This window comes from Equus caballus, chromosome 9, assembly GCF_041296265.1.
Source record: "Equus caballus isolate H_3958 breed thoroughbred chromosome 9, TB-T2T, whole genome shotgun sequence".
Taxonomy (NCBI): domain Eukaryota; kingdom Metazoa; phylum Chordata; class Mammalia; order Perissodactyla; family Equidae; genus Equus; species Equus caballus.
In genome coordinates, this window is record NC_091692.1 from 56,648,952 (window position 1) to 56,661,417 (window position 12,466).

At 42.4% G+C, this 12,466-nt stretch overlaps 1 long non-coding RNA gene across 1 annotated transcript in view; it reads left to right on the plus strand.

Annotated features, from left to right (window-relative positions):
* Window positions 1-10,528, plus strand: part of LOC138915603 (uncharacterized) — a 30,315-nt gene extending 19,787 nt beyond the window's left edge. Inside the window, exons 2-3 of the long non-coding RNA XR_011421632.1 lie at window positions 5,466-5,615; window positions 8,976-10,528. This is a non-coding gene — a long non-coding RNA (uncharacterized lncRNA). The remainder of the gene's footprint in view (window positions 1-5,465; window positions 5,616-8,975) is intronic.
* The last annotated feature ends 1,938 nt before the right edge of the window (window positions 10,529-12,466 follow it).

The following is a 12,466-nucleotide window of genomic DNA, read 5'->3' on the forward strand; positions in this document are numbered from 1 at the left end:
TTCGTGCACTCTGCTTTGGTGGCCCAGGGTTTTGCTGGTTTGGATCCAGGGCATGGACATGGCACTGCTCCTCAGGCCACGTTGAGGTGGTGTCCCACATGCCGCAACTAGAAGGACCCACAATAAAATATTCAGCTATGTACTGGGGGGGATTTGAGGAGAAAAAGCAAAAAAGAAAAAAAAGAAGTAGTGACAATACCAAATTCTGGTGAGGATGCAGAGGAACTGGATCACTCATACATTGCTTGTGGGAATATAAAATGGTACAACCACTTTGGAAAACAGATTGGCTGTTTCTTTTAAAACTAAACATGAAACTACCATATGACCTAGCAATTGCACTCCTGTGGATTTTATCCCAGAGAAATGAAGACTTGTGCTCACACAAAAACCTGCACACAAATGTTTACAGCAGCTTTATTCATAACAGCCCAGAACTGGAAACAACAAAGATGTCTTTCAATGGGTGAGTAGTTAAACGAACCGTGGTATATCCATACCACAGAATACCACTCAGCAGTAAAAAGGAACAAACTGTCCATACAGGCAATAACCTGGATGAATCTCCAGAGAATTGTGCGGAGTGAAAAAAAGCCAACCCTCAGAGGTTACATAGCGTTTAATTCCATTTATATAACATTCTTGAAATGACAAGAATGAAAATATGGATATGGAGAAAAGATTAGTGGTTGCCAGCGGTTAAGGAGGGGGTGGAGGTAAGTATGGTTATAAAAGGGCAACAAGAGGGATCCTACAGGTGATGGAAATGTTTTGTGTCTTGACTGTCTCAATGTCAAGATCTTGGTTATGAGATTGTACTAAAGTTTTGTAAGATGTTACCTCTGGAGAAAACTGGTAAAGTTTCCTGGGATCTCTCTTTATTATTTCTTACAACTATATGTGAATCTACAATTATCTCAAAATAAAAAAGTTTAATTAAAAAAATAATTGCAAGGAATGTGATAAACTTCCAGACACAAGTCTCATATAGATTAATAGGTTATTAAGCAAGATCTCAGCCCAGGATCCCTCAGATGCAAGTTTACTGGTGGATGGAACTTTTTCAGAAGGTCTTGGTAGATTGAAAGTGCTAATGTTTCCCCAAAACTAAATTAACTCCCTTTATCGTGGGCAAAATTAAATCCAATGTATATAAAAACATCTGGAGAAAGCTGTGTAAATCCAGATGTTTCTACAGCCATGAAAATAGATCGTAACAGAGTATTGTAAGTTTGTGAAATACATGTGTGTAGCAAGAGGGCATGCTTATAAAACGGTGTGGAGAATGTTACAGATACCACCTGTGTGTTTCAGCTCTCAGTTCCTACAGTTCTGAGAGTAGCTTCCGGTCAGCAGCTGGGACGTGGTTGTGGTTATTGGCTCCTGCAGGAGGGCAGACTGACTGGCTGGCTATCTGTTGTATCTCCCCTGCGCTAGGGCCTTTACATTACCCAGTTTCACCTTTAGCCTTACACCGGGAGGTGAGTAACATTACCCACAGAGCAGACAGTGAGTCTCTGAATGCCTCAGTGAAGACATTTGCCTCAACTGCTGACTGAGATTCAAACCCGTGGCATTCTAGGCCCCAAACGAGTAAGTGGCAGCCAGGAAGTCAAACTCAGGTGTCTCTGTCTCCAAAACTCAAGCTCCTCACTGCTACCCTTCCTGGCCCGCCAGTCACCTCTTGAGGTGGCTTGCATTAAGTCATGTGTGACCCAGCTGTGTTATCCAAATGCCGAGATGCCCCTAGGATACAGCAAGTCTTTGTCCTCCCTGTAGCTGCTGGGGCCAGGCAGAGACAGAGATGGGCTGTGGGTGGGAGGGAGGGCCCTCTTTCATTCACACCTTACAGGTGGCTTTGTTGAGTTTGTTTTTCCCTTTTGAACTGTCCTAATTGTTCATTTTAACCAGATTTTAATTTCCTAGGAGGGAAGTGGGGGAGGAGAAAAGAGAATATGAAGGCACAGTGAGATATCTACCAAACTATTCCTTCCTCCAAGGCCTCTCCACGTGTACCCTTACCGAAAGTTCCAGGTGTGCCTCTCTGGCCCCGAGTTCTAATCCTGCCAAGGCTCAAGCAGAGGTGAGCCAAGGCCATCAGAAAGAGCGGTACTCCTACATGAACAGACATTTCTCCAAAGAAGATATACGGATGGCCAATAGGCACATGAAAAGACGTTCATCATCACTGATCGTCAGGGTAATGCAAATCAAAACTACACTAAGATATCACCTTACACCCATTAGAATGATAAAAATATCTAAAACTAATAGTAACAAATGTTGGAGAGGTTGTGAAGAAAAAGGAACCCTCATACACTGCTAGTGGGAATGCAAACTGGTGCAGCCACTATGGAAAACAGTATGGAGATTCCTCAAAAAATTAAAAATAGAACTACCATATGATCCAGCCATCCCACTACTGGGTATTTATCCAAAGAGCTTGAAGTCAGCAATCCCAAAAGTCCTATGTACCCCAATGTTCATTGCAGCAATATTTACAATACCCAAGACATGGAAGCAACCTAAGTGCCCATCAACAGATGAATGGATAAAGAAGATGTGGTACATATATACAATGGAATACTACTCAGCTGCAAAACAGAACAAAATCATTCCACTTGCAATAACATGGATGGACCTTGAGGGAATTATGTTAAGTGAAATAAGCCAGCTAGAGAAGGATAATCTGTGTATGACTCTACTCATATGAGGAATTTAAAAATGTGGACTAAGAGAACAGTTTAGTGGATACCAGGGGAAAGGTGGGGTGGGGGGCGGGCACAAAGGTTGAAGTGGTGCACCTACAACACGAATGACAAACATTAATGTACAACTGAAATTTCACAAGATTGTAACCTATCATTAACTCAATTAAAAAAAAAAAAAAAAGAAAGAGCGGTACTCCTGTGACCTGAAGCTGCTGGGCTCCTGGAAACTTTCTTTGTTGCTTTTGTTTGCTAGACTTTTGTATGGTGCTCTTTTGACTATATTTACAGGGTCTCGGATTGGGAAAGAGAAGGAGAGAGTGAGGGCAGGCAGGTGGGAGGAAAGAGGTGAACCAATGCTATGAAGTGACTCATCTGAAGACACTGCCTTCAAGGTCACGTCCAGTCTGATATTCAGACCATTGTTGGGGCCAGCCTAGTGGTGCAGCGGTTAAGTTTGCATGGTCTTCTTCGGTGGCTGGGGGTTCAGTGGTTCAGATCCCAGGTGCAGACCTACGCACTGCTTGTCAAGCCATGCTGTGGCAGGTGTCCCACATATAAAGTAGAGGAAGATGGGCACGGATGTTAGCTCAGGGCCAGTCTTCCTCAGCAAAAAGAGGAGGATTGGCAGTGGATGTTAACTCAGGGCTAATCTTCATCAAAAAAACAAAAACAAAAACAAAAAACAGACCACTGTTGATTTTTTCTGTCAACAATGATATGTATTTTATTTTTAGCATCTTTAGCTGATTCTTTTTGTTTTTTGGGTTTTTTTTTCTGCTTTTTCTCCCCAAGTCCCTCCAGTACATAGTTGTATACTTTAGTTGTGGGTCCTTCTAGTTGTGGCACATGGGACGCCACCTCAGTGTGGCCTAATGAGCAGTGCCATGTCTGCACCCAGGGTCCGAACTGGAGCCTGCGAACTTAACCACACGGCCACGGGGCCAGCCCCTAGCTGATTCTTTCTCATGATCATGTCTTGTTATTTTAAAGCCTTCTGTTCTCATTTTATGGACATCATTCCCTACTGAATATCTGAAGTCAACCTTGGTTGCACACTGGAATTACGTGAGAACTTGAAGAATACTAATGCTGGGGCCGGCCCCATGGCCAAGTGGTTAAGCTCTGCACTCCGCTTCGGTGGCCCAGGGTTTCACTGGTTTGGATTCCGGGTGCGGACAGGGCACCGCTCACCAGGCCACGCTGAGGTGGCGTCCCACGTGGCACAACCAGAGGCACTGACAACTAGAATCCACAACTATGTACTGGGGGGCTCTGGGGAGAAGAAGAGAAAAAAAAAAAAAAAAAGAATACTAATGTTTGGGTCCCATCCCAAGAATTCTGACTTACCTGGGGGACAGCAAAGTCTGGGGAGCAGTGGCCATCAGACTTGTAAAAGCTCCCAGCTGATTCCAGGATGCAACTGAGACTGAGAACCATTGTCTCCGAGGATCTGAAATCCCTAATTTTTAAGACCTCATTGTTCTGGTAACTGTTTTCTCAGGTACAAGTTGCTTCTTTCTTTGAGATTTTTGTTTCTTTTTGATAGTGTTGGCATTTTTCAGAGGCTGAGCGAGCTGCCCTTCTGCCACCTGGGTTACACCTCTGCCTACACCCGGGGCTGCCCCTGCAGCCTGGCTGCACCAGTTACCACGTGGAGGTGATGAGAGGGGTGCCTCAGCTTACTTTGCGGCTTCCCATCTCCACTTCCTTGAGGAATGCGGCTCAGCCCTTATGGAGAGAGCCTTTCTTATTTTCAAGAGCAGCTGTATTGTCTTTCACTTTTCTCCCTCCCTCCCTCCCTTTCTTCCTTCCTTTTTGTGTCTTTAAAATCTCTTCTCAGGGGGGCTGGCCCCGTGGCCGAGTGGTTAAGTTCGCGCGCTCCGCTGCAGGCGGCCCAGTGTTTCATCGGTTCGAATCCTGGGCGCGGACACAGCACTGCTCGTCAGACCACGCTGAGGCGGCGTCCCACATGCCACAGCTAGAGGAACCCACAACAAAGAATACACAACTATGTACCGGGGGGCTTTGGGGAGAAAAAGGAAAAAATAAAATCTTTAAAAAAAAAAAAAAAAAAAAATCTCTTCTCAGGGTCTTCTAAGGAAGTGGAGATTACAGCATGAGTTTATTTCACATTCTTAAAACCTGGTGATTTTACTTTTTAACTTTATACACTTCTGTGTTATTTGAATTATTCTCTCACAAACGTATTACTTTTGTAATAATCCTTTAAAATATTTTAATGAAAAGTTACAAAGTCTATGTAATAATCTGGAAAAATGTTTATGATATAATGCTAAGGAAAAAAGTAGAAGTATGTGCAGGAGGATAACAACAATGTAGAACAAGACAGTGACAAAAAACAAAATTTATCCATGGAAGACAGACTGGGATGAAACACATAAGAAATAGTGTTTATGCTTACATGGTGAGACTGGATAAGTTTTTTGTTCTTCATATATTTTTATATTTTATATATACATTTTTAAAGAGCATATTCTCATTTTTAATGGGTGAGGAAATCGAACCATTCATGTTAAAGGAGTTTAGTCAACTGCAGAAGTTGCCCATGCTAAGAAATGGTTTGTGGGAGACATCTAAGATCAAAGAAGCTGACTGGAGTGTATCCTAAGGAAGGTATGAATGGAATGTGATTATTGTCAGAAAAAAACTAACATTGTCAACTGTACCTTAATGTACCAGGCATGAAGTCATAGTTTAGTGGACATTTGTTTACCTCTATTCTCTTTTTTCCAGCAAGAGTGCCTTTTATTCTTTTGGGCATCCACCCCTCAACAAACCATGAAGTGTCTGGGGTTCCACCTTTGCCTCAAGAGAAACAGCACATGACCTAGGTACAGGCCAATCAGTGCATCACATTCCTCTTGCCTCATGATTGGTTCAATGGTAAGCAAGTAATTTAAGCCTGTTAAATTGAAGCCACTACAAAGAGGCTCTTTTTTGTGTGTGTTGTTCTTGAACTTGAACTTTGTGGCTGCAGCAGCTGTAGCTATCCATGGGGAGCCTGAGAAGTAAGCAACACATGGAGGGGAACAAGTCATTTGAACCCCAATCTGGCCATGGTGAGGCCATGTCTTCTGCCTGCCCTTATATTTTGCAGCTTTGTGAGCCAACACATTGTGTGAGCCAGGTTGAGCTGGGTTTTTAGACACTGACAACCAAAATAGTTCTACAAACTGTGCTTATGGAGGTTTGGTTTAGAAGGAGGACCAGAGAGTAAGAATTTCTTGCCTTTAATCCAGTGCTTTCTTAAGAGAGCTGATGCTGATTCCTGACCTTCATCCCTCTTCACTGGGCAGATGTATTTCTCTCCTGGAGAAATAGTCATTCATTTGGTTAGCCTAGCTTGACGAAAATATCTCACCATGGCACCCAACTCATATTGCTGATTCCAGATTTACCAAACTGTTTTCTGACCTGTGATTTGGCCCCTTGACTGGGTTGATGACCAGGTAGGCGCCCTCCCATGGTCCGTGAACACATTGGCATTACATGTGTTCAGTCAGCCTCCTGTGAGTTTGGTTAAGCAATTAGTTGCTAGAGTTTGAGTGAACTGGAAACCTTGAGATTCTGGCTGCAAAGCTGAGAACAATCTCAGCTCCATGGTGACTCATCATAATCCAGAGGAGCTGACTAATTTAAGACTCCTTGTATCTCTCTTTAGCTTTGACAAGGTCATTCACATAAAAAAGGGTTAAGAAAGGCAGAGTATGCATATTCAGTATGTAATCCTGACAACATTAGTTGGCTCTGGGACATGGCAGACCTGGGTTTGCACTACCACTGTTTTTGGTATAGTCTTGGTCAGGCCACCAGCTCCCTAAGCCTCTTTTGATTCTTCTACTATAAAGTGGAAATAATAACACTTTACTCATGAGGTTGTTGCAAGAACAAAGTGGAACAATGTATATGAAGCTGAGTACAATAAAATAACACTTAAGAAGTGGATTTTCCATGAAGCTAATGAAACTTCAGGGCCCGAGGAGGGGCTCTGGCAATGTATTCACTTGGTCATATGTTTTTATAAAATTTGCAAATTTAAGATATTTTTGCAATTATTTTTCTTAAATCAGGTCCCCCAAATCTTGTACCAGTACTATCTCTTTTAAACCCCACCACAATGCTACAAGATAGTTATACATCATTTTACAAATGAGGAAACTGAGACTTATGGATATTAAGTAACTTTTCTAAGATCACACTGTGAGTGCTGAAGCCAGGATTCAAACCTAGGCAGTTTGCACCCAGGGAATGTCCAGGGACCATGGCTTGACGGTTCTACCTGGTTTCCCAGATTTGCCGGGGCTGAAGAATAGCCAGGGAGTCCTTATTAAAGCACAGATTCACGGGGCCCACCTCAGAGCTACCAAATTGGGATCTCTAGGGAAGGCCCTTGGAAATCTTTTTTTTTTTTAAAGATTGGCACCTGAACTAACAAATGTTTTCCATCTTCTTTTTTTTTCCCCTGCTTTTTCTCCCCAAATCCCCCCAGTACATATTTGTATATTTCAGTTTCACAGAGGAGGCAGAATTTAAAGTGAGCCTTGGAGAATAGACAGAACCTTGCAGAGGAAACAAGGGAGGAAGCTCCACTGTCTATATCTTGTACAAAACAAATGTGATAAAATGAAACCTCTGTAGTTCCTTATTTATGAACTGAAATAGACATTCACTGAGATCACTGAAACAGTAAAGTTATGTCACTTAAAAGAATTTTGGTTAATTTTGCTCCTGGTTAACTGTTGTTGACAAAATTTGGCATCAGCTGAGTCAAAGTTATTATTTTTTTTAAATGAAAGTTCTCAGTTTATTTGAGCAAACACGAAGCTGTCACATTAGGAACCCACCTGACAAAGATCCAGCATGGTCACAGAAGTTTCCAGTCGAAAGAAAACAAGTGCACAGCAACAGTGAAGAACTTTAACATCACTGATGAGCTGGCATATGTTCACACACCACACTGGCACTCTTTTGCCAAAAGTAAATGGAAAAATAAAGCTTTATAACTTGTCGAATCTGGGGAAGCAAAGAAGAAAAGTCTACCACAGGGGCTGCAGATTTTGCATATGAATTGACATGCCCGCAACTAATTTGCCTTGTGTAACATCTGAATGTCCGCTAAACTTTCTCCTAAATACATAGGCATGTACTTTGGAGATTCTAAAACATGGAAAAACCATTTCTTTTTAAGTTTATGTATGGAAATTCTAAACATATACAAAAGTAGAGCAGTGTAAGGAATTCCCATGTACCTATCACCCAGTTTCAACAATTATTAACATTTTACTAATTTTGAGGAGCAGTTTAAAAATCCAAGACGACCAGTGCTTAGCAGTTAAGGAATCTGAAAGGGTTAAAACGGTCATTCAAATAATTTGGGAGAGAAAAATAGCAGCTTTTAGGTAAATTTCCTAAATGATTTGGGCAAGAAATTTTTTTCTTTTTAATAAGGAAACCAGTGTAAAATAGAAAAAGATAATGTTAACTTTTGGAATAGCTCTTTTGCGTAATATCACTTCACTCAAATCCCCCAAATACTATACTATATGAAGGGAAAGCTGTTCTCTGTACCCTTCCTTCTGCAGCCCAAAGGACAAAACAGTTCAACTCAATTCCCTTTGCAGACGCTGCGCTAGACCCTGTGGGGAGCTCCCCTGCGCTAGGGGACACTAGAGGGAAGAGTTGCGAAGTTTGACCAGTTATTTGACAGGCTTTATTGAGACACTGGTGTTTGAGTGGCATCTTTAAGAGTGGATTCTATGTCTAAAAGCAGACATGGAAGGGGGCAGAATCTCAGGCTGAAGGAACTGCATGTACGAAGATGGGAGGCAAGAAGGTACAGGGTGAGTTTGGGGGTGTGGTTACATTATAGTGTTTGTGATGGCAAGGCAATTCAAATGCTGGAAGAATCTTAAAGGTGACATCGGAGAGCAGAGGTTAAAGCCATAGGTTCTGTCTACAGACAGACTTGTCTGGTTACCTACCACCTTGGCTAACAGTGCTTTTTGTCAACCAAAGAGCCATTCCCAATGTGTTTTCCTTGCTGGTAGTGCTGCCTCACTCTCTAAAGGCTGAACATGCCAGATACTAATTTACTAGTCTCTCTTGCAGCTAGGGCATGGCCATGTGATCCAACTCTGGCCAAAGAGACCCGAAGGGAAATCTGCAGCGGGACTTCTGGAAAGAGTTTTCTCCCTAATAAAAAACGACTCTAAAGCAAAAACTTCTTTTTCCCTTTGAACACAGTTGTATGACAGTGTGAGCTTTGGAGCTATGGCAGCCATCTTGTGACCATGAAGGCACAAGCTGAGGATGAAAGCCAACATGCTGAAGATGGCAGAGGAGGAAGACAGAAAATGATTCAGTCCTTGTAGACATCATTATGCCACTCTACATATGCCTCCCCTATGTGTGGAACTTTATATTTTGTGAAATAATACACTTTCCTTATTGTTTAAGCCATTTTGAATTCCCTAACCCCTGGGTAATATTAGCCCAGAAAGCAGAAAAGAAAATAAATAATTCTCCTACTTAGGTTATTTCTTCTTTGCAGCCTTTTCTTGACTTTTTAAATTAAATATTTAGAACATACAAGTACATAGAGAGAGTAACAACAATTCTTCTATATTTTTGAAAAACCTCATGTCTAGCCAAAGCATACACTAAAAATAAAAGGGCTTATGGGAAATACAGAGTTAGGAACAGGCCACTCAAAATCTTAAGAAGTTTGTAATTAGAGCCCTGATGACAAAGATAACCATCCTAATAAAGACCCGGGCACAGTTCACTCTCCACTGGCATTTGCAGCCAACCACATGGCCGGGCCTTTCTTTGCAGCCTTATATCCGGGCACTCTTGTTTCCTCTTTAGAGATGAGGGTCCTTAAAGACGTTTGCTTCCAAAAGAGACTATTTTCACCAAAATTAAAAATAAATCTAGAAGCAGTTTTTTTCCGAGGAAGATTAGCCCTGAGCTAACTGCTGCCAATCTTCCTCTTTTTGCTGAGGGAGACTGTCACTGAGCTAACATCCGTGCCCATCTTCCTCTACTATCTATGTGGGATGCCTGCCACAGCATGGCATGCCAAGTGGTGCCATGTCCATACCTGGGATCTGAACTGGTGAACCCCAGGCCACCGAAGCAGAACGTGCGCATTTAACTGCTATGCCACTGGGCCAGCCCCCTAGAAGTAGTTTTCTTAAATCACTTCATTTAAACATAAGGAGAAGTATCTTCATAATTTCTGATCTGTACTCTCAACTTCCCCAGGTTAATATAGTGAAAAATGTAGAGCTTCTTGAAGCCACTAAGTCAGCCACTATATCCACTAAAGGAAGGTGCTTTTGTGGGATTTTCAGCTTTTTCCTTAGGGACCTCAAATATGATGAAGGCTTTCTCTTTGTCAGAAAGCTTGCCCTGATGACTTCAAAATATTAACATACTGGAAAAATCGCATATAAACCAACTTGGTTTCTGTGTTATGTTGATACCATTCCCTAATCACCTTTCACATGTGAGCCAGTAGTATTAAAAGAACACCAGTTTGGTTAAAATGGTCAGTTTTACGTTATGTGTATTTTACCACAATTAAAAAAAAAAGGACTAACTGGGCACATGAAACAAACAAACAAACTGAGGACTGAAAAGAGCTCTTGTTTATGTGGGCTATATCTATCAGTGTTTATTAGTTATTAAAACTGAGAAATTCAAAAAACAAACACTGGTGTGAACAGATGGTGCTACTAACACTCCTGTACCCATCACTCAGCTTCAGAAATAAAATTCCTAATGTCGTTGAATTCCCTCGTGTGTCTCTCCCTGAATGCATTGCTTCTTTGTCACCTCCAAGTAGCAACTATCCAGGATTTGGTGTTTATCATTCCCGTGTCTTTATAATTTTTTCCAAATTTGGATACATCCCTGGAGACATACAGTTTTAAAATAAGCCAATGCAATCATACTATATGTAGTATTCTGCAATTTTTATTGGTTATTCTTGGTTTGTTCACCCTTACAGGTGCCCTTGGTCACCCACCCCCTCCCAAATCAGGGGGTCACTTCTCCCTAGTACTTTATTAGCATGCCTGATGTCTTGCTTCTAGTCCCTTTCAGAAATTATGGTAGGACACTGTGAGATAACGGAAAATATATATTGGTCTCTGCCCCTCTTCCTGACACAGCACTCTTGAAACCTTTGTAATTTCCTGGGTGATAGGAGTGTCTTTTGTTCTAATGAGGTAACTCTGGGTGGGCTCCCCGATAGCTCCTGGTTGAGGGCTGGTTACTGGAAAGACCAAGCCATGATTAGAGCTTGGGATTTTCATTCCTGCCCACCGTTCTCTTGAGAAGGGAGAAGGGCTGAAAATGGAGTTAATGACTGATCATGCCTATGTGAGGAAGCCTCCCTAAAATCCCAATAGTGTGGGGTTTGGAGAGCTTCCAGGTGGGTAAACACATCCACACCTGGAGGGTCACGCACCCCAACTCCACAGGGACAGAAGCTCCCGTACTTGGGACCCTCCCAACACCTTCCCCTATGTATCTCTTTGTCTGGCTGTTCATCTGTATCCTTTATCATATCCCTTAATAAACTAGTAAATGTAAATATTTCCCTGAGTTCTGTGAGCTGCTCTGGCAAATTAATTGCATCCAAGGTGGGGGTCATTGGAATCTCCTATCTATAGTCGGTTGCTCAGAAGCACAGGTGATAACCTGGGCTTAGCGACTGGCATCTGAGGTGTTGGGGAGGGGGTGGAAGGGGGCGGGCGGTTTTGTAGGACTGAGCCCTTAACCTGTAGTATCTGACGCCATCTCTGGGTAGAGAGTGTCAGAATTGAGTTAAATTGTAGGACACCCAGCTGGTCAGAGACTTGCTTGTTGTGAGGAAAAACCTGCACACATTTGGTGACCAGAAGTATCAGAAGTGAAGTGTTTTGTGTGAGTAGTGAAAGAAACAGACAGGAGACAGACTGAACTGAGGTTCTTCCCTACAGCAGGAGGGAAAGACGGGGTTTTTCATTTTAGACACATACTCATCCAACCCAACACATACCCTTCTCTCTCTCCCTTGGGGCTCCCTCCCCTGAAGGAGGTCCCTTGAGGGCGCTTCTTGTAAAGTGGGCCCTACTTTTCTTGTCCTTTCGTACTGGGAAAAGTATAGAATAGATAGAAACCGCTAAGCCCAGGAGGTCCCTTGTCCAGAATTACTCATTTGTGGACTCAGCATGTCCCCAGCCATGCCAGGACAGAGCATTACTTTTGAATTGGAGGTGCATTGGAATCAGAATAGGTTTAGAATTAGATCTTAGCACACTTAAATATTCACAAGAGGAGGAGCAGCCACTATTGACGAGAACAGTCTGGCTGGTGGATCTGCCCAGTTTTAGGCTGGTTAGCTAACTGGGATCCTGGAATAGGAAGCCCCAATTCCTCCCACAAAGAGAGGAAAGCTGGAAACAAAAGAAGCGAGAGAGGAACTGCAAAAAACTCACTGAGGTCAAAACCTCAACCTGGTATTTTGCACAATAAGGCCTGACAATGTTTTCTTGTTTATATCAGCTTTCTTCTCTTAGCCTGGCTTTTACTTAATTTTGATGCTTCTGAGTTAATTTATTCAACTTTATTATCCTTTCTATATGCTATAGACTGGATGTGTGTCCCCCCAAAATTCAAATGTTGAAATTCTAATCGTCAATGTGATGGTGTTTGGAGGTGGGGCCTTTGGGAGGTGATTAGGT